This window comes from Pempheris klunzingeri, chromosome 10, assembly GCF_042242105.1.
Source record: "Pempheris klunzingeri isolate RE-2024b chromosome 10, fPemKlu1.hap1, whole genome shotgun sequence".
In the NCBI taxonomy this organism is placed as follows: domain Eukaryota; kingdom Metazoa; phylum Chordata; class Actinopteri; order Acropomatiformes; family Pempheridae; genus Pempheris; species Pempheris klunzingeri.
In genome coordinates this window covers 21,301,334-21,323,763 of record NC_092021.1, presented here as the reverse complement: position 1 = coordinate 21,323,763, position 22,430 = coordinate 21,301,334, and the positions used below count along the sequence as shown (strand labels likewise).

Here is a 22,430-nt window from a genome sequence, read left to right as displayed (position 1 = left end):
ATGGAAGGAAACAAGGATTTTTTTTTAAAAAAAACATCAGCTTTGCAAGGTTTTCAGGAGATAGGAAATATATTCACCATGTTTGTTAAACCTCCATAATTCACATATTGCTTTTTGGTGAGAAACATTTAACGTTAACACAACACTTTGTTGAAGAAAATTAGGTAGTAAATTAGATATTTAAAACAGAAAAGGGCAATTATATTTGCCTTTTTCTGTTTTATGTCTGTCTATAGGGAAGAAAATAAAGGAAGTCAATAAACAAATTTTAAAAAACAATATAATTAATTAAAACAGAGGGGAATATATATAAATGTTAAAGTACTTACTATGTGGAAATCTTAAACATCGTGAGCTACTCCCCAGTCGTTTGATTGGTTTTATTGATCATTACTAACATTTTGTTTCAAAAACTCCATGAAGCTCCCACATATATTTTCAAAAACTCCTTTCCTTTAATTTGCTTAATTTAATTGATCTATTTCTTTAATTTATATCATTGTTAATTAGATGGACTAAATTTGGGGATTGACTTGTTGGCTGGACAAAAACAAGCACTTTGAAAATGTAAATGAAAGTAGACATGTATAGACTAAGTAATTAGTTTATCAGATGAATCCTAATTGAAATGTAGCATTAGTTGCAGCACTACATGGAAAATAGATGTGTGGGTCTGGATAAAAATTTAAACTTTCATCCTTTCGGTGGGGGTGGGGGGGTTGTCTGTCTTTCATGTGCTTATGATCCCTGTCTGTCTCCTCTCTCCCTTTCCTTTCCCTCTCTTTACTCTGTCCCGCCGAGTAGATGTCCCACAGTACACCATCCCCAACCCTAATTATTGTTTACTAGGATCAATGTCTCCCTCCCTGTCCCTCTCACCATCTCTCTCTCTCTCCCCCAGTGTCTCCCTCTCTCTCCCTCCCCTCTCTCTCAGAGTACCAGGGACCAGAGATGATGTGGTAATTACATCTGCCGACTGCTGGTCTGCCGCAGACGGCTCCGCAAGTCTCTCTGCTCAGAGAGAAATTAGAGACTGCTCAGCACATGTCCAGGGCTGTAATTAGAGTAAGTACTCTGTGTATGAAATGTGTTTATTTGTTTATTTATGCGACCCCAAAATTCCAGGGCACCTCTCCGTGCTTCTCCTTTCTAAGGCCGGGTCACGTCAGGGGATGTGCACCACAACCCCTGCTGGAGTGTTAACAGAGTTTGCATCTGTACTGTTGGACCTTCTCTTAACTACAAGTGTATTTATTGTATTATAGCATGTGTCCCAGTTTGATATTTTTTGGTGTCACTGGCATTTTTCCAAAAAAAATTCAAGTAATGTTGATGGCTATCAGTTATTCTGCTTGATAACAAAAGTGCAGTCAAACAACACTGATTTTCAGGGTAGATCTTTTTAAGTCTGTCCTCAAACAATGCTCACGTGTCCATATGTACATTAAAGGGGTTATTGGTCGTAATTGTTTCTCCTGTCCGTACTGGTGCTGAACAGATCCGTTCCCAAAGTGCTCCTAAAAAGTAAGTACTGGGTGACAAAATCCACTGTCCTACTTCTGTGTAAAATTACATTCTATAATTTATATGAAATTAATATGAGGCTTCAGCAGTCTGATTTAATCAAATCAATCGAGTGTCTTCCAAAGTTAGTCTTTGAGTCACTGAATCTCATGGACATAGCAAGGACCAACTGTTTCCTCCACTTCCCTGATAGAGGTACATCTCCCATTTCACTTTTGAAGGGATCCAGTTTCAGACGCAAAAAAACAGTCAAGGGGACCCAGAGCTGCAGAGAGGCGCTTTCACCACTCCCAGATTTATGAGCTGGCAATGAGACAGTCGACAACTCTGGCCATTAAAAGATTATCTGGATCTTTCACAGGCATACAGGGATAATTTGGGAGCAAAATCATTATGTTCATTCCATATAAATCCAAAAGGTGGAGGGTGACACAGTGGGAAAAGAGAAGATCTGTTAGGCAGTGTATCTGCCTGCGTGCATGTGTATGCTGCAGTATACGTGCTGTGACACGTCTGTAGTAGTTTCATATCCTCCCTTAAGACATATAAATTCTCCAGTATTTAGAGCTTTGGAGGACGCTTCCCATTTTGATACCAAACTACTGTCATCATATATTGCACATCATCTCTTATCAAGGATACTGAATGATTTAACCACAAGGTTTGGAGTGTTTATAAGCAGCTTTGCATTTGAATCATTTTCATTTCATTTTCAGCCTTCTCACACTCCATAATCTGAGAATCATTATTGGAACAGAAAAGCAGATGCTGGATGAGAGCGGACGGCAGACAGAGAAGCGAACGCATGAAGGTGTTTGCGTTGAGGAAGGGTGACTACAAAGCAGTGACAGGTACCGGATGGCTGAGAGCCCAGCGTGTAGCCTTTAACTTACCTCAGAAGATGGATTGACCCGGCCGCTTCATAAAATAACCAGTCAGTCTTTTAGTGAAATTGTTCCCATGATGGATCTATGCTTTTATGTCAGAACTGTCATTTCTCCACTAAACTAAAACGACTCTCGTCATGATTTCATGTGCTCTGAAGGACTTCACATTAGAGCAGAGCTGAATGTCATGACCCAATGCACATGTTCAATAAACATATTGGCATTTTAAACACAATCATTTTTAAGCAATGCATGAAATGCTGTATGTCAGCAAATATTTATGTAGGGACATGAATGGATAGACAGCGCGTAACGACCGCTGACTTCATCACCCGTGATCAGAAAGACCAAAAACCAGACACAGTAAGGGTTTTGGCAAATTTCCACGCTATAGGTAATGATAACTTCACCTGCCAATACCATTATCTCAGAGTGTGAACAAGAACTTAAATTCTACCAATAAGCTCACAGTATCTGAACCAGGCACTTTGATCCCAATAGTAAAGCTGGTAATTACTCTCCAGACTGGACCCAGTCTCACAGTCTGCATTTTGTCCTTGGCTTTTCAGGGAGAAGGGTCTTGGCGTGAACTGGCCGAGTGTAATGTAATCGACAAAGGCAAGACGGTGAATCTGGTGGCGTGATGTCATCACTATGAGACACTTGTGTGATATCATAATTATGAGGTAATGGCGGGAGGGGTGTGTAAGTTTATGACTTTGGCACACGCTCAGTTTACCGTCAGCCGACTGCAACAGGGTACTAATGAGAATGGATGGCCTGCCTCAAGCTATCCATGTGTGCCTGTGTGTGTGTGTGTGTGTGTGTGTGTGTGTGTGTGTGTGTGTGACAGAGTGCACATGTTCATGCTATGATAAATTGATGGTTATTGGCGGAATGATGTAGTCAAGAAGGGGTTGATGCAAATGACCTACAGGTACACGCCAGAGGAGGACACATGAGGAAAGCATGTGAGTTTTCAAGTCAACAGCTTTTACACAAATCTGATTCATTGTTCCGTTGACACACACTGTTCTTAGACAAAGTCTCATGATGCATGTGTAGATACAGACAACACAAAACCACTCAGATGAGTATCATTGTAAACTCAGCCAGTCAGAATGACCAGGGGTTGAGTGTATTTCCAGATTTACCCTTTGTGGTCTGAGCAATCACCACAAGCTCTAACACACAATCCACAGACATAATAGTGCAGTAAAGTTAATGCCTGAGCTTTGCTGTCCTTAAATCTGGTTGGTACTTAGTTTAGTAATAAAATCTCACAAAGCTCTGGCCAATGGAAAGGACAGAAGAAGGCACACATTGGGAGATGGCAGATGGTAAGCATACACAACGCTGACATAAAAGATATATAGATAAAACCGAGGCAAAACAGCAGCCAGCACAACACAACAAAAGAAAAACACGCTGACAAGGGCCACTAAATGGTTATGAAGGATGATCTTACATGTTTTACCTCAACAGTAACCAAATGTGTTCAATCAGCGCTCACACGGGGCAGGAACAGTCATTTGTCTCTGCATAAAGAAACGTGCTTTGAAATAGCTGACTGAAGCAGTTGTGTTACCAAAATGTAATATATTTTGGCATTAGTCACAATCAGCCCATGGAGTGTGCTGGGAGTCGAGGGAAAACCTGGTCTACACTATTACAGCAAGTCTGAGAATCATCCAAAACCCAAATCTTCCAAATTTACATGCATTTAAAAATGCATAGCTTAAATAAATACGTCAAATTAACTTTCACCAAAGGCCCAATAAGGAACCGTGTGTTTCACACCCTGAGAATTTACCTGGTATATAGTGGGGAGCATAAAGGAGCTGCACATGATGCTTACTGGAGCCTATTCAGCCTTTAGATGGACCAGCTAACCCGACTACACCTTTTTTTCTAGTACAAAATGTTAGATTTATATTAGAAATCAAAGGATTTTTTAATTCCAAGCAACAATAAGTTATTTTTTCTAACATTAGAAATCTCTTGTCTTGTTGGTCCACTCATTTTGAAAGTCATAAGAATTGCTACCTCATCACTACTATTACTACCTCATTAATACAATTACTACCACCTCATTTCCACATGTATAGGTGATATTATTGTTACAATTGTCAAAAGGAGCACAAAGTTTGAGGATTAATGCTCAGTGAAATCAGGACATAGTCAAAACATCTGTGTCGTTTTTTCCCCTGTGCTGAATGTTGACTTTGAAAACAGAATAAAAGCAACATCCTGATTGATTCAGGTGTGCGAAGCACTTTTCTGAGCCATTTAATCTGAAAATTATTGCCTTTCTGTAAGCTCATAATAACAATTGGCAAGCTAGTATAAGAATTTTCTTACCTCTTTTTACGAGCGCACATGTGGAGAACTTACATACAATAACTATGCACAAGCAGTAGGCTGTGTGGAGCGCAAAAACACATGCACAGTACATCATAAAGTCTCACATCACTTCAATCTTTATGATCAAATCAATATTTGCCATCCAACTATCAAATCCAGATCTTGGTTAATTACCTCTCAATTTAAGGACTTAGATGAATTTTACAAAAATAAATCCTGCATTTTTTTTTTTTTTTTAAACAAATTAAATGATTAAAATTGGTAACGCGTTTTAAAACAGCAAGGTCTGACCACCTAATTGGCTGCAAAATTTGACATTGCTCGATCTGCAACCTGCTGTTTCATTGTCAATTACAGTGAGTTAGAAGTGAAAGTGTGACCTCACCCAAACGATCACATGTGCCAAAGTCACCCTGCAGAAATGACATCATGGATAATGATGTCATCCCAGGATTCCAGACCCTCTTCCATTCCCGCTTAAATGCTTTTAGGCTTGGCTGCACACACACACACACACACACACACACACACACACTAAAGCGTGTGCATGTTAACACGCTTGTGCACACACTCGGAGGCACGCACACATAAAACCCACTCGAGGAGCCTCACCCAAGACTGAGTCGTGATATAAACAAGACAAGCATACAACAGATGCGATAAGGATGTCATTTGGCCTTAGAACAAATAAAGCAAGTCTCCAGAACTGAAAATGCCTAATAATAAGCTTGTAAAACTTCAGGTTTCTGACAGAAGCCAGGCCGTAGCCTCTCATATTCTGTCAAGCCTGGAAAAAAGCTACTTTAAATCAGACGCTAAATGTAATCCTATCGAGCCCACTCTAAAATACCCCAAAATAGTATTGTAAGCCCCTGTATTAATTTTCCTCCACAAAGTAAAAATAAAACAACTGGCAATAAAACAGGACCTTCGCTCTGAGTGTGAAAAGAGCCGTGTGTGTTTAGGAAGAAGCTTTCAACGGAGCCTGGTGTGTTTTCTGAGCAGGCTTTATGTGTGTCTCTGGTGTCTGGATATTAAAATGACTATATTATCTGGCTTTATATTGAACTCCTACATTGCTCAGTCGACAATTTGTTGAAATGGTTATGCTTCTGTGCATTCATTTAGATAGGCTGAACTAAAATTTTGTGGTATTATGATGGCAGCAGTGGATTGCAATTAAACTAACTTGCTTTTCTCTCTCTCTCTCTCTTTCTCTCTCTCTCTCTCTCTTTCTCTCTTTCTGTCAAACCTGTACACAGGCTCCCCCACGGGCTCTGTGCCCAGTGCCTGACCTTAGTAAATACGTGGCTAATTTGAAGCATGTGGCGGCAAATTGGAAACACTGAGCTTTTAAAACCGTGGACATTTCTTTTGCACATGCTAATTCCTCCCAGGAGATCCCATCAGATGAAATGACCCAAAACATGTCAATGTTAGGGTGACATTTGGACCCACAGGGTGGATGGGGGTGGGGTTCGAAGGGTGGACAAAGAGTGGCTGAAGGGTGGAGGAGTGAGTTAAAGAGGGTGGGTTTAAAATGGAAATTCATTCATTCATTCAGTCAGCCCTTTATAAAACACCACTGTTGCTCTCCTCCGTCTTTTACTGTCTGCTTCTTTATCTGTCACTCACTTCAAACACACTCACACCGCACACACACACACCTCCCACGCACAGGTGGAAATTCTTAGTGCTCTGCCTCCTGTTCAGCAGAAAGCTGCATGCTCCATATAGGACAACAGGTGCACACAAGGCAGGAGTGCACATGCGCTTGTGCATGTGTGTCTGAGCGTATGTGTGTGTGTCTGAGCATGTGTGTGTGTGTGTGTCTGAGCATGTGTGCGTGTGTTCACACTACGAGTCTTTATTTTGAAAAGTGCAGAGAAACAGAGAGAGAGTGTGAGCTTTTGGCCGGGGTCCATGTCTCACTCTGGGTGGACTCCTTGCCCGGCCCCCTCAACGCTGCAAAAAGTGTCCACCTCACCTGGTGTTCAAGTGAGGCTTACAGTCCTGCTTTGCTTAAAATGTTTTTTTTTATATATCTGCTGCATGACATGGCAACATTTTAATACAGCTCATCAGTGCCTTAACATTTTTATACTCATAAACGAAAAGATTGTCTCAAGAAGGACTGGCAGCCTCTATAGACGTCTGCACTGCTTTTACTATGGGGGCCACCTGGTCTTGCAATCTTTCAGTGCAAAATAAGTGAAAGGGGTCATTGTTCTTGGCAGTGTAGATGTGTAGACTAATTGTGAGCTACAGACAACAAATTTTCTCAGTCATGTCATTTGTCATTTTTAAACCATGTTATAAGAAGGCTAAGAGTTAGTATCCATGCTAGCAGCTCTGTGAGTCTGTGGAGCTGAATTCTCTCGTCGTCATGCTAACATGTTCGCATTAACAAAGTTTACATGCTAATATTTATCAGGTATAATGTTCAGCATGTTCACCATCTTAGTTTCACATCTTAACCTTAGGTAACTAGCAATAAACACAAAGCAGCCCAGGCTACAATTACTTAGTCACAAGTATTTGACAAATTTTTTAAATGACCTGTGTCAGTGCTACATAAAAAGTTAAGGGATCACTAACATTTTTGAGTTTATCCTGATGGATTATGAAGGTCCATCCAGTAGCTGTTAACATTTTTCTTAAAACCAAAATGTCAACCTCGTCGTAGCACTACAACAAAAGCAAGGACAACAGAAAAGTCATTCAGATGAATCATCTGCAAATGATGAATGTCGGCACAAAAGCAATCTGTTACATGGATGTTGAGATAAGTGAAAAGTTTGCTGGTGGTACTACAGCAAAAGTCAGGGGACCACCAAAGTCACTGGGATTCATCCTGTTGGGACAGTGAATGTCTGTACAATATTTTATGGTAATCTATCCAACAGTTGTTGAGATATTTCAGCCTGGACCAAAGTGGTGGACCAACCAGCCAACATTGAAGAGCAGTGCCACAAACATTGCTAATAATCAAATTCATCATGTTACATAAATATTTAACAAAATAAAAATGGCACAATTACTGGAAGATCCTGAGGGGGAACATTTTTTGCAGTAACTACCCCCCATCTATGCTTGGCACAAAGATGAGGGCCCCAGTTCTCCAACAATCTGGAGGATCTCTATCCCACTCCGTGTCCACAGACGAGCTTCCTTGTTGGTCTAAATTTAGCCCTGGTCCCCTCTGGAGGCTGGAGCAGGTGGAGGTGACGGGGGCCCTGGCCTGTACTCATGGGACAGACGGGTGAACACCATGACCAAATCCACGGACCTCACAATCTAGTAATAGAACTGATAATGATATCCCCACCTCAGCGCGCACACACCTCTAAAAATGAATCTATTATTGCTTCAAACTCATGGCTATAATCTTCGTCATACTATGTTACAATCCCAGACTGAAAACAACAGATTTCACTGGCAGACTCTAAAACCACTTATCAAAACTCTTCAGCACCGCCACATGAAAACCTCCAACCATGCCTCAATATTTTGAGACTTGCAACATGTAATTTGAGACCAGCTTTTGTGGGCACACAGTCTCCAAAGCTCACCATTGTCCCTTCTATAGAGGAAGAGGAAAAACATGCCAAAATGCTGTAGCGTTACCTTTCTGTTATAAGGACTCCAATATCTCCTACAACACATGATGTCTATCCCCACCGGTTCTCATTTCAGAAACTTGCTGATCCCCATATTGCTGGCCCATTCACCAGGATGACATCATTGGCTCAGACCGTGCCAACTGTGCTCAATAAAGCCCAGGCGTGTTTCAGTGTGGGAGTGCCTCTGCTGCACTGAGACTTGTATGAAAGACGTGAGTGAGAAGATCTTTGTACTAAATTAGTCATGGCAAAACATTTGAGAGTATTGCTTGTCACCAGTATTCACCGAGTAATTGTAGAGGAACTGAATCATTACAACAACATGCTTTCCCACCTCCAGTAGGCGTTGGTGTGCAAAGCCAAGCTAAGAAAGGTGAGCTGCTGCAAAGTGTTAATTAGTGAGATTTTGAGATGCTTGTGGGGAGTTCACCATTGTCCGTCAGCATCAGTTGTTTAAGCGAGTGTAAATGGCCCCTAGTGGATGTTGTGATGGGAGCATAGGTGACGTTATCATCAAGGTGGAACGGTCAACAAAACATCAGACTTGGAGACAATGGAGACACCCGTTTGTTTCACATTTAAAACCGACAATCAACTTTTTTTTTTTTTGAAGAATGGCCACAATTGTTCCAAAGCCATGGTCACGTTTAATTATGCTGACGAAGGTGAGGGTCCGCTGATGAAGTAGTCCTTTTAACCCAAACCATGATCTTTTCCAAAACCTAATCAAGTTGTTTTTGTGGTTAAACCTTCGCACATCTTAACCATGGCGTTGTCACATCATAAACATTTTTCAACGGTGATTTATAATGGCTTCGGAAAATACAGACAAATGATGCTGCCCTGTTGATAGCACTGGAGCAGGAAATTGGTACTTGGAGGAGAAGGTCGATGTCACTTTGGGATAAATTTACAGCCGGTACAGACATTACAGCCAGGTTAGCATAGCTTAGCATAAAGACTGGAAATGGGGGGAAAATAGCTAATCTGGCATTGAGTGTCAAAATGAGAAGTGGTGGTTTTATATGTGACTATTTTTTGGGCTCAGAGCAGTGACTTCAAGCTGTTTTAAGTTTTTGTGCTAAGCTAAGCTAACTAGCTGCTGGCTATAGCCCCACATTTAGTGTACAAGCATGTGAAAGTGTTAAATTGTTCCTCTAAACTCATTTTGTTTTTCGCACCAGACTGTGAGGTCTTTCATATATCCGTGTTAACAGCAGACAATAGAGCCCAGCAGAATTCAGACTGTCTGTGGCACTCCTCCATGTACTAGTTTTAATCTTAATGACAGTGTATGTCTGGGCTTTGTGGTGTTATGGCAGCAGCAATTTTGTGTAATTAAACTAACTTGCCCCTCAGAGCCCATTCTCTCCTTGAGCCTTCGCCACACCTCCACTCCTCTTCCTCTGCCCTCACATCACACCACTACTGTTCTAAAGACTCGCTCGCCCTTTTCTTTGTGTAAGTGTTTCTGCCTTCCTGGCAGTCCGTGTCTATCTCGCTCATTCTCCTCGCTCTGCCTCTCTCCGACTACTTGTGCTAGCACGGCAGTTTGGCCGATGGTGTGGGTATAGCGGGTGTGTGTCAAGCAGCACCTTCCCTCTGAGGGAAGAAACAGAGGGAGGGCTGCAGGAGGAGGAGGAGGAGGAGGAGGATGAGTGGGGGGGCACAAACACACATACACTGCATGGTGATGTCATCTAAAATGACATCATCCCATGGAGGGGAGCCAAGGGACCTGATGGGTTAGCATCCTCCAGTGAGTTAAAGGGGGAGAGCAAGAAAGAGAGAGAGAGAAAGAGAGTGTTGTAAATAAAGAAAAGGGGAAAGGAGGATTGGACAGTGTGAGAGAGACAATAACTGTGATCCAAATGTGTATTCTTTGTTTTCTTATTGTTCTTGCAATCTTCACAGAGCCGCGCATCTCTCTCTCTTTTAGGAATACTTCTTTCATTTCCATTTGCAGGTGTTAGCGTCCGGAGGGAAGTATGCATGAGTGCAGCTAAAGTGCAGCTAGAGTGCAAGTGAATCAATACCACTGAGCTAATACAAACACACATAAACACATCATGCATAATATCTGGCAGAAATCACACACATACGAGCACGTGCATTGCAGCAGTGAAGATACGGTATACGGCCATATGCTATATGCACAACAACATATTTACACATGGATATGGGCTCACAAATAAACACTGTCACACACATTGGGCTCTAAGTAGGGACACCTGTGTCTCTGCGTGTTTCCATTGTTGTCCACTTGGCTGTGCTGTGCTCCACACTGTGCTCACAGCGTGCCTGCCATCTGAAACCAGACACCTATGGACCAGTATCCCGCTGGAGTGATACACCTCTCCTTCTCTGGAGCCACTGCCGATGCTGAGGACACTCCACTTGGCACAAAGTGATGTGTTCTTTGTAAAACACTTACTTTACTCTATTTATTTGATAGCAAGGTTATGATTATGCCCACTTTTCTTTGCAGCTGGTCATATCCTTTAAACAATTTGATGAACTGCCAGCAACACTCAGTGTTTCCTTTTAAGACGCTATATTGATAGATGAAAGCTTGTGTTTCTAATACAGGATGATTCAATCCTCCTTATCGCTCACTGCTGTCAGTGGCAAACTGACTCAACTGTATAAATAGAGAGGCATGTAGTGTGGGACAGAGAGGAGCAGGGATGAGAGATAAGAAGGGAATGAGGGAGGGCTCGTCGTGATGTGAGGGTGTGAGTCCACACAATGTAGGAAAAATTTGGTCAGGGATAATCAAATAAAATAACCAGCAAAGATGAAGCTGTGAAACTCTGTTTTTGCCTTGACCTGCATCTATTTTTGGCCGGGATATTACTCACATGTATCAATAAACAACAGCATACAGTGATACAAAGGCAGATTCTGCACAGATTTGATGGCTTTGAGCAACAGAGTGTCATCAACTAACTCCTTATAACTTAAAAGCTAGGTTAGCTTCAGAGCAATAACGTGCGTCCAACTAGGTTGACAAGAGAGATACACTTAGAAGAGGGAAGAGGAAGCAGACGCTTCGAGTGATTACTTCCCCTTTATGTCCCTACACTTGGTGCTGTGTTTTGTTGGATTAAAAGCTTGCATGCTATCCCATCCCAGACTCTGTAAGTAAATAAATAAATAAATAAAACACAGCACATGTCATGCAGACTATCTGATGAGGACAAAGAGTAAATAATTCACAGCCATGTTGTGTACTGTACATAATGTATGACCAACTCTGATCTCTCACACACAACATGCTTAAGTATAATTTTGCCTGAGGGGTCAAAGTGTTCGTCAAAATGTAAATGTTTACATAAATGAGGGTGAATTGCATCACCATCCCACTCCACACACACTGCCTATTTTTGGTCTTACTTGGCGTATCCGTGCCCGGTCCAATCACCATCCACTCTATCCTACCTTCTTTCTTTTCTCTGCAGTATTGGTATGGCAACATTGGCACAGCCACACTCCTACTCTCTTCCGATCTTAGTCATAGGCCTCACTCATGAGGCACCAGCTGAAGCCCTCCAACAGTTGATATGTTTGGTCACTTCCGTGTGTTTTCTTTCTGCGCCTTTATCACTCTTGCACACACATACTGTCCACGTGCAAATGACGCCTGAGTCCAGCTCCCAGTTCGGTATAAAGAGGAAAGAGGATTCAATTTAAAGCCGAGTCTCCTCGTTTTATGCGGTTCTTCAGGTAGGTTAGGTTTGCATGTGTCTGAGTAATGATGAGCCTTTGTAAGTCAACAGAAAGGGAACATATACTGTTGTGATTAGCCATTGTGTTCAGGTTTTCTGCGGGAAATGTGTTTGGCTCAGGTCGCTAAGTTACCTGTTGATTCCCATTGTGCTGACAGACCGAGGAGGGTAGGACAGGGAACTTATCACAGGAGCACTTATTGTCCCTCAGGACACAAGCCCATAAGCACTCCGTGAATATGGGACACCTTTTGTACACACACTCATGCTGCATTAAGGGTCTATGTGTGACTGACTTCCTGTCAGCTTGTGTCAGATTCTGCTATCTACATTACATAAGCATACACTAGATATAAGATAACAAGCAAATGATGACAGTTTTGCAATGAATGTGACTGTAATTGAGTTGTTCGCTCAATAGCTCTGCATCTGTGCTCGGATTAAACCTCATTCTGTGCTGCAGTTATACATTTGGCACGTCCGACCACGTGCAGAAAACTCCAAAATAGGACTTGCATGTGTGCTTTGCCATTTGTATTTTACTCATACGGCCCTCAGTGACAACCTGAGGATCTTTGTCACAGCCCCACTTCTTGTTCCAAGATTCCATTTGTCATGTAACTATGGGCATGTGAGTAAGACAGGTGTACGCATATCCTTTAAACACAACTGGTAGCAGTGCCTTTTACTGCATAACGTTGTATCTTGCAAATAACTTCTTAAAGTACATTTGTGCAGAAAAGTATCTTTATTTGCTTGGTGTATGGCCTGTCATCACTGTATCGACTCTTTATTCTTACCTTTTTCGTCAACTTGTTCCTCGTCAGTGAACTTCCATTATAGTGGTATTCATATACTTCATTTGTTCTGTAAAGCACTTTAGAAAAATGTTCATTTAGTCAAGTTTGTCATATTATCTTTACTGAAGCTGGTGAGCTAAATACACCCCACCGCTTTGTATTATCACAAAGACTGTAATTGACTGAGTGCTTCTGCACACTGAAGATCTCTGAATGTTTGATGGGACAGAGAAAAAGAAGGGAAGATAATGGGGGACCTTTGAACTTAGTCCGGCAATTTGCCATTAAAAAGCATAATTGGAGAGGTCCAGTGAAGGGCTCAACGTACTCTCAACCCAGTCCCAACTACATGGCCAACGGTTCATTTAAAGGGGACAAATAGGTCAAACAGTTTCTAATTATCCCTCAATCGAAGGCAAGGATTTTCTTCTCCTGCTTTTTTTTTCCTCCTCCTTTTCTTTCCTGTGTGTGTGAGAGAGCAGCATCGTTCCAACTCACCAACCAGCGGTCTCTGTTGACCTAGTTCTGCTCTGGACACAGGGCGCTTTAGAAGGGACAGGCCTCACATACCGTCTCCTCTCTGGGCCCGTAGACAAGCAGTCCAGGAGGTAAACATGGTGACAAAGCTTTACGCACTCTCATCCATAACCTCTGTGACATTTTATCCATCAGGTTAATTGAGAGAACATCATTGATCTTGCATGTGTCCCCAGCTGACAAGGATACCATTGACAGAGTGACAGTGATTATGTTTGCATGCTGGCGATGCATTTTCAGTCCGTGACATGGCTGAAAAGCACGGCTGTCACATGAAGTGTGTTCTGCAGATGTACAGTTCTTTGAGATCTGAATGTCTAAGTCAGTTTATAAGAAAAGCGCAGTCACTGTGGAGCCATCAGATGCAGGCCAGTAGGTTTACTATGACTTAAGTGATGACTCCATTTGAGCTGTTTGATTATTTAAGAAAAACATTTCAATTTATTACTTTCCTTTTTTTGTCAAATTGCCACACAGCTGCGTCTTTACAGTCTGAAAAGCGACCGAAATGTTGAGAAGTTGAGATGAATTGCATCACTGTGTCAAGTGCGCCACACCACACAAACAAGCACAGACACAAGCTACTGGGTTTTTCGTTTTGACTCATATAGATTCCTCCCACACAATATGATCTTTCAGTTGCTGCTCATATTCTAAATATCTAAACTGAGTAAAACAAAAAGGCATGATGTTTTAACTGCCCTGCTCCCTCTGTGTGTTGGTCATATTCTCATGTTGAATCACGGATTAAAAAGTCGAATCAAGAACACTTTGTAAACAACTTAGTCAAAGCGCAAAGGGGGCAAAGTTTGGATCCAGTCGCTTTATGTGTGGTTCTTTGTTGACCTACCAACATACGTAGGTTGAATATTTCTCTTATAAGTCCACCTCTCAAATTCACATTTTGATACAGTTGTTTTGCATGAAGGGTGTTAACTATTAATTGCAAAAAGCAAGTATGTGTCACCATGTCCTTTACAGGCTTTGACCCTGCTGCAACTGTGCAACTCGGAGTTACGCAGAGAGCTTTAAAGGCGTCTTTTACGCGCATCTGGCTTTTATTTTCAATAAGTCAGCTGTCAGGTGTTGAAGCAGCGAGACACTCGGAGGGAGCACATGCTTACACAAACTTTCTCGTGCAACCTGCAAGTTTGCGTAAAAGAAAATGGGGAGCTTTAAAAGTAGAAATCATAAAATCTCTCCACGACCATTTTGGCGCTCTCGTTGCAGTCTTGATGTTGATGATGACCTTTTAGGGGAACCGCAGCCCATCAGATTATTGTGCGTGTTTGCTGTTTCTTCTTTGCATTCTGACTGTGCACCAGCCCACACATCGGGCAAATATTCAAATACTGCTGCATAACTGTGAGCGTGACACTCCCAAAAGCACAAACACATGCGCGCACAGGGAGGGCAAGCGTTTTAGCAATTCTAGTTACTTTTCTTTGTCAGCTGATTTCTTTCATTTGCGCACGGAGCACAGGAGCCTTGAGGTAGGTTATCAGTTATACACAGTCAATAAGAGTAATTCATAGAAATAGAAAGACTCATGTCTGGATTAGGACTTTGTCATTGTGATTTTCAGTCCTCAAAGCTTCAGGTTTCAACTTCATATCGTTTTTTTTATTCTAAAAAAAAAGGGAGCACCAGTTCTGTCAAACCCACCCAACAGATTATGTTCCGTAAGTCTGCTTATGACAATTTAATATTCGAAGTTTTACCACAGGAAGCCGATTTTGTGATCATTTAATTGGCCACTCATGTCTCATTTTCCGTAAAAGATGCAGTTTTTCTCAAAGCAAAAGCGAGCCATGCCGTGCGTTTTTCTACAATTAGTGTCCACAAACCGGTCGCAGTTTCAGTATTTCATCCAATAATCAACTTCAATATTTGAGTTTCCACATGCACAACAAAGACTGCATATATTTCATTGCGATTTCTAAATAGGTCTCTCATCAAACACTCCAAACAAGCTGTGTACGTGCTCATTAAGACTAAAAAACTATTGAGTAACAACATTTGGAGTGTGTGAAACGAGCAAATATGGCTTGCAGGTTTTTCTCTTTTGTTGTATGTTTTGTCACTTTGCAGCACAAACTGTGAGGGCGTTTGTAGCCCAGTCCTGATAATTGATGACTTGTGGCGCATATAAGCCGCACTACGACTCGTGTGCACCTGCTCTTGAAGGGATAAGGTGTAAGGTTATTTTAAACTTAAAGGGAAAAATAAACTCACCTTTTCATTTAAGATGTGGTGACGCGGTGCTTGCTGGACAATAAGGACGTTGTCAGTGTATACGCTCCTCAAACTGGTAAAACAGTAACCTTTTGGCGTTGTGCTCCTGATAACAGGCAGCACCTTTTCCTCCCTCGCCATCGACCGTTAAGTGTAGACGGCTGCTTCACCCCTTCTTCTGTAGGCTACATTTAAAAAAAAAAAAAAAAAAAGGAGAAGGCATATTTAGTGGACAGTTGTGCAAACTCGGCTAAAGTATTATTTGTGTGCCACAATCAAATTCCCACACGCCATCAAAACGCTTTAAAATGTTTCTCATCAGACTTTTAGTCAGAACTTCACACCTTAACGCGTCTTTTACGCACGCAGGTTATGATGTTATGGCTCCATCATACTTTATTTCCACTCGGCCTGTGAGGTTATGCGCTTATTGTGGAGTTGCTTTTGCAGAATCCCCCCAAATCAGCCCCCACAGGTGTTGATTTTTACGTGTATTTTAAATTTCACAAAGCTTCAGCAGGGTAAGGTTTGTAAAGCCCTTATGTAGTGCGCAGGCCTGAGACTACAGGCCCACAGCGTGTGTCAACCAGGAGTATCTCTGACGAGCTCGTTTTGTAAAAGGCTCTAGCTTCATTTGTTGCCATAAAGTCGTCACACTCGTCACATGTGCGTTTTTTTTCTTCCCTCGCAGTTGCATTTTTTAATTCATCCGCAACCTTTGAAACTGACTTCCTCTTCAGTGAAATCTGCAGCCTTTTATTGCTATCGTCCCAAACATTTTGTCACAGCCTCTGGCGCTCTGAGGTCAACACACTTTCAAGGACATTTAAGAGCTGAAGGCACTGGCTGATTTTCATTTGCTGTAGGAGTGATCTAAGCGGTCTCTGTTAAGCATATGCTGCCAGTCGTCAGGCTGGATGGGGAGAAGGGCGTCTTGATGGTGACTTCACTGACACCAACAACTTCCTGACGCAACGCTACTGTAACAGCGCCGGGGAAACAGGGAGCTCACCTTTTCATCCGATGAACCAACATGATCCTATTTCTGCATAGTAAGCCGCCTCAGCTCTCCCTCCCCTCAGTTCCAAGAACAGTGACGGGCTCGTTACATCAAAGAGTAGTCTGTTTATGCTTCAATTTTCTACAACATGGGGGCAAAAGCCTCCTTCGTTACTCTACTTGTTGCATTGTTTCACGGTCTGGTCTTGGCTGTCAAAAAGCAGGAAATCCAATTACCTGGTCTGTTAGTGGCGTCCAAATTGTCTTTCCATCTTTTTTTTGTTTATTAAAACCAACTTTTTTTTGCCACCTATGGGCCCGTGACACAGAGCGAGCAGCCTTTCAAGAAAATAAATGGATGGATGGGATAAATACTCAACTTTAGTCCGGCGTTTAGGCTCAAAGAGAGGTGAATTCGTGCGACAGCAAAGAGTTTCTCACTGGGAGGAAATCCTAAGTCTCTACACTCCTACTCCTCGTTTGTGGTAACGCGTTACCGAGCATCTCGTTACCGCCCTGCGCTGTCCGGGAACTAGCAGAGTTTGAAGTCGAAAGGCGTGTAGGCTGCATGCGCTCTCGCTTTGAAGAATCTGGCTCGACGAAGTAACGGAGAGAAAGCCCGTGAGCGCCATTGAAAGCACGGAAGGAAGCCTGTGTGCGATTTGGAGTCTGTACTTCTGTGTGGAAATCCAAGTTACCGAACCGGGCTATGCAAATGTGTCCGTCCCTCTACGCGCGCACGGGGCGCACAGACCTGTAGTAGCCTGATCTTGGGTAGCCTATCGGACCCGGGCACCGTGTACTGTGTAGCTTGTCTATTTCACTTTGAAGGGATGCTGGTCGATCCAGACACGTGAGCTGAGCTGATGAGACGAGTTTATCGGGGATTTGGATGAGGGGTTTTCTGTGCGTTAATGGCCAGGCGTGCGAACTAGGCTATGGTGCGCTCAGATGTTTTTTTTTTTTTTTTTCTTTCTCTCCCTCGGTCGCTCTCTGTATCCACCGCTCCGCCTCCCCCTTTTCGCAACATTGACGCAACCAAAAATACTGGAACAAAAGAAACAACTTCCTTGAAGCTTTGCTGAAACTGCACTTAGTCGGAGAATGGAAGCTTGTTGTCAACTTGCCTGGATGGAAATGTCGAGGTGAGGGTGTCACCAGTGGCCGGCTGGCAGCGAGAGAGATGCAGTCGATCACTCCGAAAGACATCCAGGATATCTGGTAAGTGCCATATAACATCTAGTGGAGTAATTTCAACTTTTGCTGTGTGACCTCTCGACTAGTTGAGTTTGCCGTGCGGTGTCAGTCACCGCAAAAATAAAGTCGTTTTGGTCGATTCTCTGCGACACGGGACACAAAGTAAAGTCCCTTTAAGGTTCATGTTGTCGAATTGACGAGGGGGGAATATAAGTAAAAGGCCTGTATGTTCATTATGGGGGATGTTGGTGTGCATGATGTTTTCAAAATGACAACTATGTTCTCTTTTTTCAACAATTTGACATTTAAGAGCCGAATAAAACGAGGCTTTAACTACACCGCTGTCAATCTAAGAGACGGCTGTTGTGGGTTTGAACAGGAAACCAGTTTGATCTGAATGTGAACATCCACTGTCCGAGTACACGTAAATGTGTTGTGCATTGACAAGTCTCCAACACGGGCTTAATTATTGTTATTCATGCAGCAGCCTTGAGCAGTCGCCGGTTGCAATGAAGACCCCGGTGATCAACAAACACGTCCACAACTAAGCGGCAGTGCGATCGTTTTATGAAAGAGAGGAGGTGTCACGGTTTGGGGTGATGTGTGTAACTTTGCTTTGAGGTTTGTTCCGCAGTTTGGGCGGACGGTCACTGCGCTTTTGTCGCGTCGGTGTTTTCACTGCACGAACAAAGGACTGGATGGAGTAGTCGGCTCGGCACAGAGCGTCGGTGGAAAGCAGGCGGGCTGTTTACAATAATAACACGGTCGCGGTGATGTCACGTGACTGACAGGGGCCTCGGCCAATGAGCGAGCCGCTTAGCCATCAGCAACACGCTATATTTGGAAAGTGGTTACATCATCGAGGTACAACGGCGCACCGTGAGGGGAGGGACTTCCGCAGGGATTTTCAATTTGTAGTCCAGAAACAGGACAATGAGTAGATTAGTTTTGTCTCTGGTGCTTGAAAGTCTGCATTTTAGAGCTTATCAGCGTTTCCAGAATGCGTTTTTGCGCACTTATGGAGCCACGATGCTGTTAGGTGTGGCTTCAACGCTGATTTGGCTGTGCCATTGCAATGCAGACATGGTCAGGTAACATATAATTTAATATAACCTCTAGAGTGTCAATGAAAAATGTGTCTGTCAATAGCCTGCTTCCAGTTCCAGTGCTAAAAATACTTGGCTGTGGAGCACTTAAGAGGCCGCGGTTTAATTTTCATATATACATGAAATTTCTCAGCAACAGTCCACTCTGTAAATGTTTACTGATCCCCCAAGATGTCTACAAACTAGTGATGGGCAGTAGGTGCTGGGATGTATGAATATTTTTGTATAGTGTTGAATTTATCAGCAGTATTGATAATACTGTAGTTTTAAAGATGCAGATTTTTCTCCCATTTATTGCTAAAATGCCACCGTAATGCCACCAAGTGTCAAAGAAGAGATTAGCCGTCCTCCTGCCCTCAGCTTCTACCATGACGGGGGGGGGGTGGGGGAGAACAGCATGTTTGGCCAAATATCATACCTTTGAATGGAAATGCTGTCAACCTTTACATTTTCAGGTGGACGCTCGGTTTCAGCGCCACATATTTGTTTAAACACGTCAGTTTTAATCACGAGAGAGAGCCCACCAAGCTGCAGCAGAAGAGAAACTAAATGGTTTCAATGATTTTCACTGATACAAGCTGTTCAGAAAGAGTCCTAAGATGGGCTGTACACAGAATATTTGTTAGGAACGATCGCAATCAAATGCCTTCTGACAAGCTGCGCTATTATTAGTGGTAATACTAGTAGTTATAATTATTAATCATCATTTTAGCAGTAGCACCATATGAGACTGTAATACATTAACAAATGCAAGAGTGTAGAAAGTAATGTTCTTTATTTTCTAAATGTTATGTTATTTAAAAGTCCTAAAATGACAGCTAGTTTCATTTTCACAATTTAAAGTATCGGTAATAGTATCAGTTATATCCTGATCTGATATTGTTTGGACAAGTTCAGCCTAAAACTGAAGATGTTGCCCATCACTGTAATACAATAACGCAGCTGCTTTCCACTTTGGACACTGTTTTTCATGAGAACACAGGATCATTAAATTCAGGCACTCATAATTGCACTCATGAATTCAATTAAGGAAATCTTAGTGGTCAATTTAGTTAATTTAATGTACATACTGTGATATTGCAATGTAAATATTGTTTAATGAATACTGGGCTTTCAATTAGCTCAACGCACTTGAGCAAAATATAAACTGTCATCTCAACAGAGAAGTTTTTTTTTTTCAGCATTAGAAAAGATTACAAGTACCTGGAGATCGTGCAGTGACTTCACAACAGGGAAACAGGAGCCGTAGCACTACACCTAAAAGTCAGCTATGTATTGGTTGATTGTGATGATAAATCTAACACTTAACCTTCAATGCATCGTGAAGAAAGTGAGAATAGTCTGAGATCAGCTGATGCAATATATGCCATGAGTGGGTGACAATGGGTACATATAGGTCCTTGTCACTCCAGCAATCACTTTGCATACAGTCTCTCAAATGTGAATTAAAATGCTGTCCAGAGTTTTAAATCTATGAGCACAAATGATGTCACTTACAGTGGAAATAGGTGTGTAACGGTTGCATGTGAGTTGTTTCCGGCCGCAGACTTTGGGCAAGACAGGAAACAGATTTAATTCTAAATAATATCTAAATGCTAATATTCATACTGGGTGAGCACAGGCATGCTGCATGCAACACTCGTGAATGCAATTAATGAAGTCTTGGTGGTTTTGAAATGCTCCTTGCATTAGAAAATGTTTTTCGTGCTCCGTGACCTAAACACAACGTAGGACTAGCTCCTGATAAATGTAATAGATAAAATGAGAAACCGAAACAGAAAAGTGTTGGCTCGAACTCACATAATCCTGCAAGATAAAAAAGAACGTCCATTAAAAGTGTTTTGTAGGACCATCTAGTGAGACACTTTTGTCGTTTGAGTCTGTTAAAATGTCGCCAGAGCTCTGATAATGTTCGAATGATGCTGCAGTAAATTAATCTGTAAATAGTCTGTTGGCCTTGCGGATACTGAACAGTCTTCTGAGACGTTTTGATATATTTCTTATATGGTAACTGGTAAGGACCTCACCTGTCTCTGACTGTAACATGCTTGTTAAAATTCAGTATTTTGATTAAATTGCACACAAATCATTTATATAATTTCCATCCAGGTCTCAGTGGAGAGTGTTAATCCTGTGCTGAAGCTGCTGTTCAGACCGTACTTGGCTTTATTTTTTGGCACACTCTTCATCGAATTTTCGAGATAAAGAATTTAGGCACAAAATATCCTCAATGGCGAGCTTCTGCAATCACTGTTAACATCAGCCCTCGAAAACTTATTCTTTTAGGCCTTTCTGTAACCCTGCATGCCTAGGATTAGATCTTACTTGTGTTTAGCCTTCTCTGTAATCCCCCTCAGCAGTCTGCCTCAATATATGAAAAAAAAAAAATACTGACGGATGTGGACAATCATCAAGATGAAAAAAATGACTGCTAGATAAGGAAGCGGCATGAATACTGTTTTGTTGTTAAACCGGTAACATTTCAACGCCTTTCATCAGGTTGAAACACCTCAACCACAACGCTGGATGTTTGACTCTCAATGCAGTAAATCATGTCTGAAGTCATTGGTCAAATTTTACAGCTTTGTGCATGGGATCCTGTGGGGCTTTTGGCACATGACCCCACATTTAGTCTGGAAAAGGCCGTATTTAATACATAAGAAAACAGACAGCCTCATAGATGGTGTATATACAGATTGTCAAAAAACACAATTTAGGAGAAATCAAGCTGCTCTGGAGAATCTTGTCAGTAACATTTCTGCGTTATCAGACTACACAGCTTTTTCTATATCTGTTTAACACACACATTTTTTATGTGGAGTGTCAAACCAAATTTGTTAGTTAGGAGTATTGTTTTACTTTCCCCAACTTGCCTCCCTATAAATCCTGTCCCCCCTCTGTCCCTGTTACCACTGCAGCTAGCTCACTGTTCCCCCCCACCCTAATTGTCTGCTGTTTGTAATGTAATTTGCGACCACTCTATGAATTTTACTCACTTAATTTGATTGCTATGTTTAAGAATGTCTGTAAGATTATACAGAGACAAAATAAAAGGGGCTTCTTGTCCTGTAATATCTGAATTCGCCGGCCAAGCATGTGATAGTGTTTAGCAGGACACTGACTATAAGAGTCTGATTTATGCTTTTTTACTTTACACTAAACAATTTATTTGTCATGGGATTAGGTTAAGACAAAGTTTATTCAAAAGCAGAATAAGAAACATTATTTCATCAGGATTTCTGATGGCAAATTTCGATGTAAACAAAGTTGTGGAGTGTGAGTGTGAGTGTGTGCACTTTTTCTAGCGCCCAGGGGCTGATGTGACCACCTCGCCGCCTTTGTACTAAAAAGAGGTCAGAGGTCTCTGTTGTGTTTTCAGGGTGACCTGCTTGTGACTATTAGCCATTGATAAATGTGATGTCCCACAAGT

General features: G+C 42.0%; 1 protein-coding gene across 1 annotated transcript in view; it reads left to right on the top strand.

Annotated features, from left to right (window-relative positions):
* The first annotated feature begins 17,837 nt into the window (after positions 1 to 17,837).
* The window catches only part of spryd7b (SPRY domain containing 7b), a 34,581-nt gene continuing 29,988 nt past the window's right edge, over positions 17,838 to 22,430 (top strand). Inside the window, exon 1 of the mRNA XM_070838233.1 lies at positions 17,838 to 17,918. The gene's annotated coding sequence lies outside the window, so the exon portion shown is untranslated. The remainder of the gene's footprint in view (positions 17,919 to 22,430) is intronic.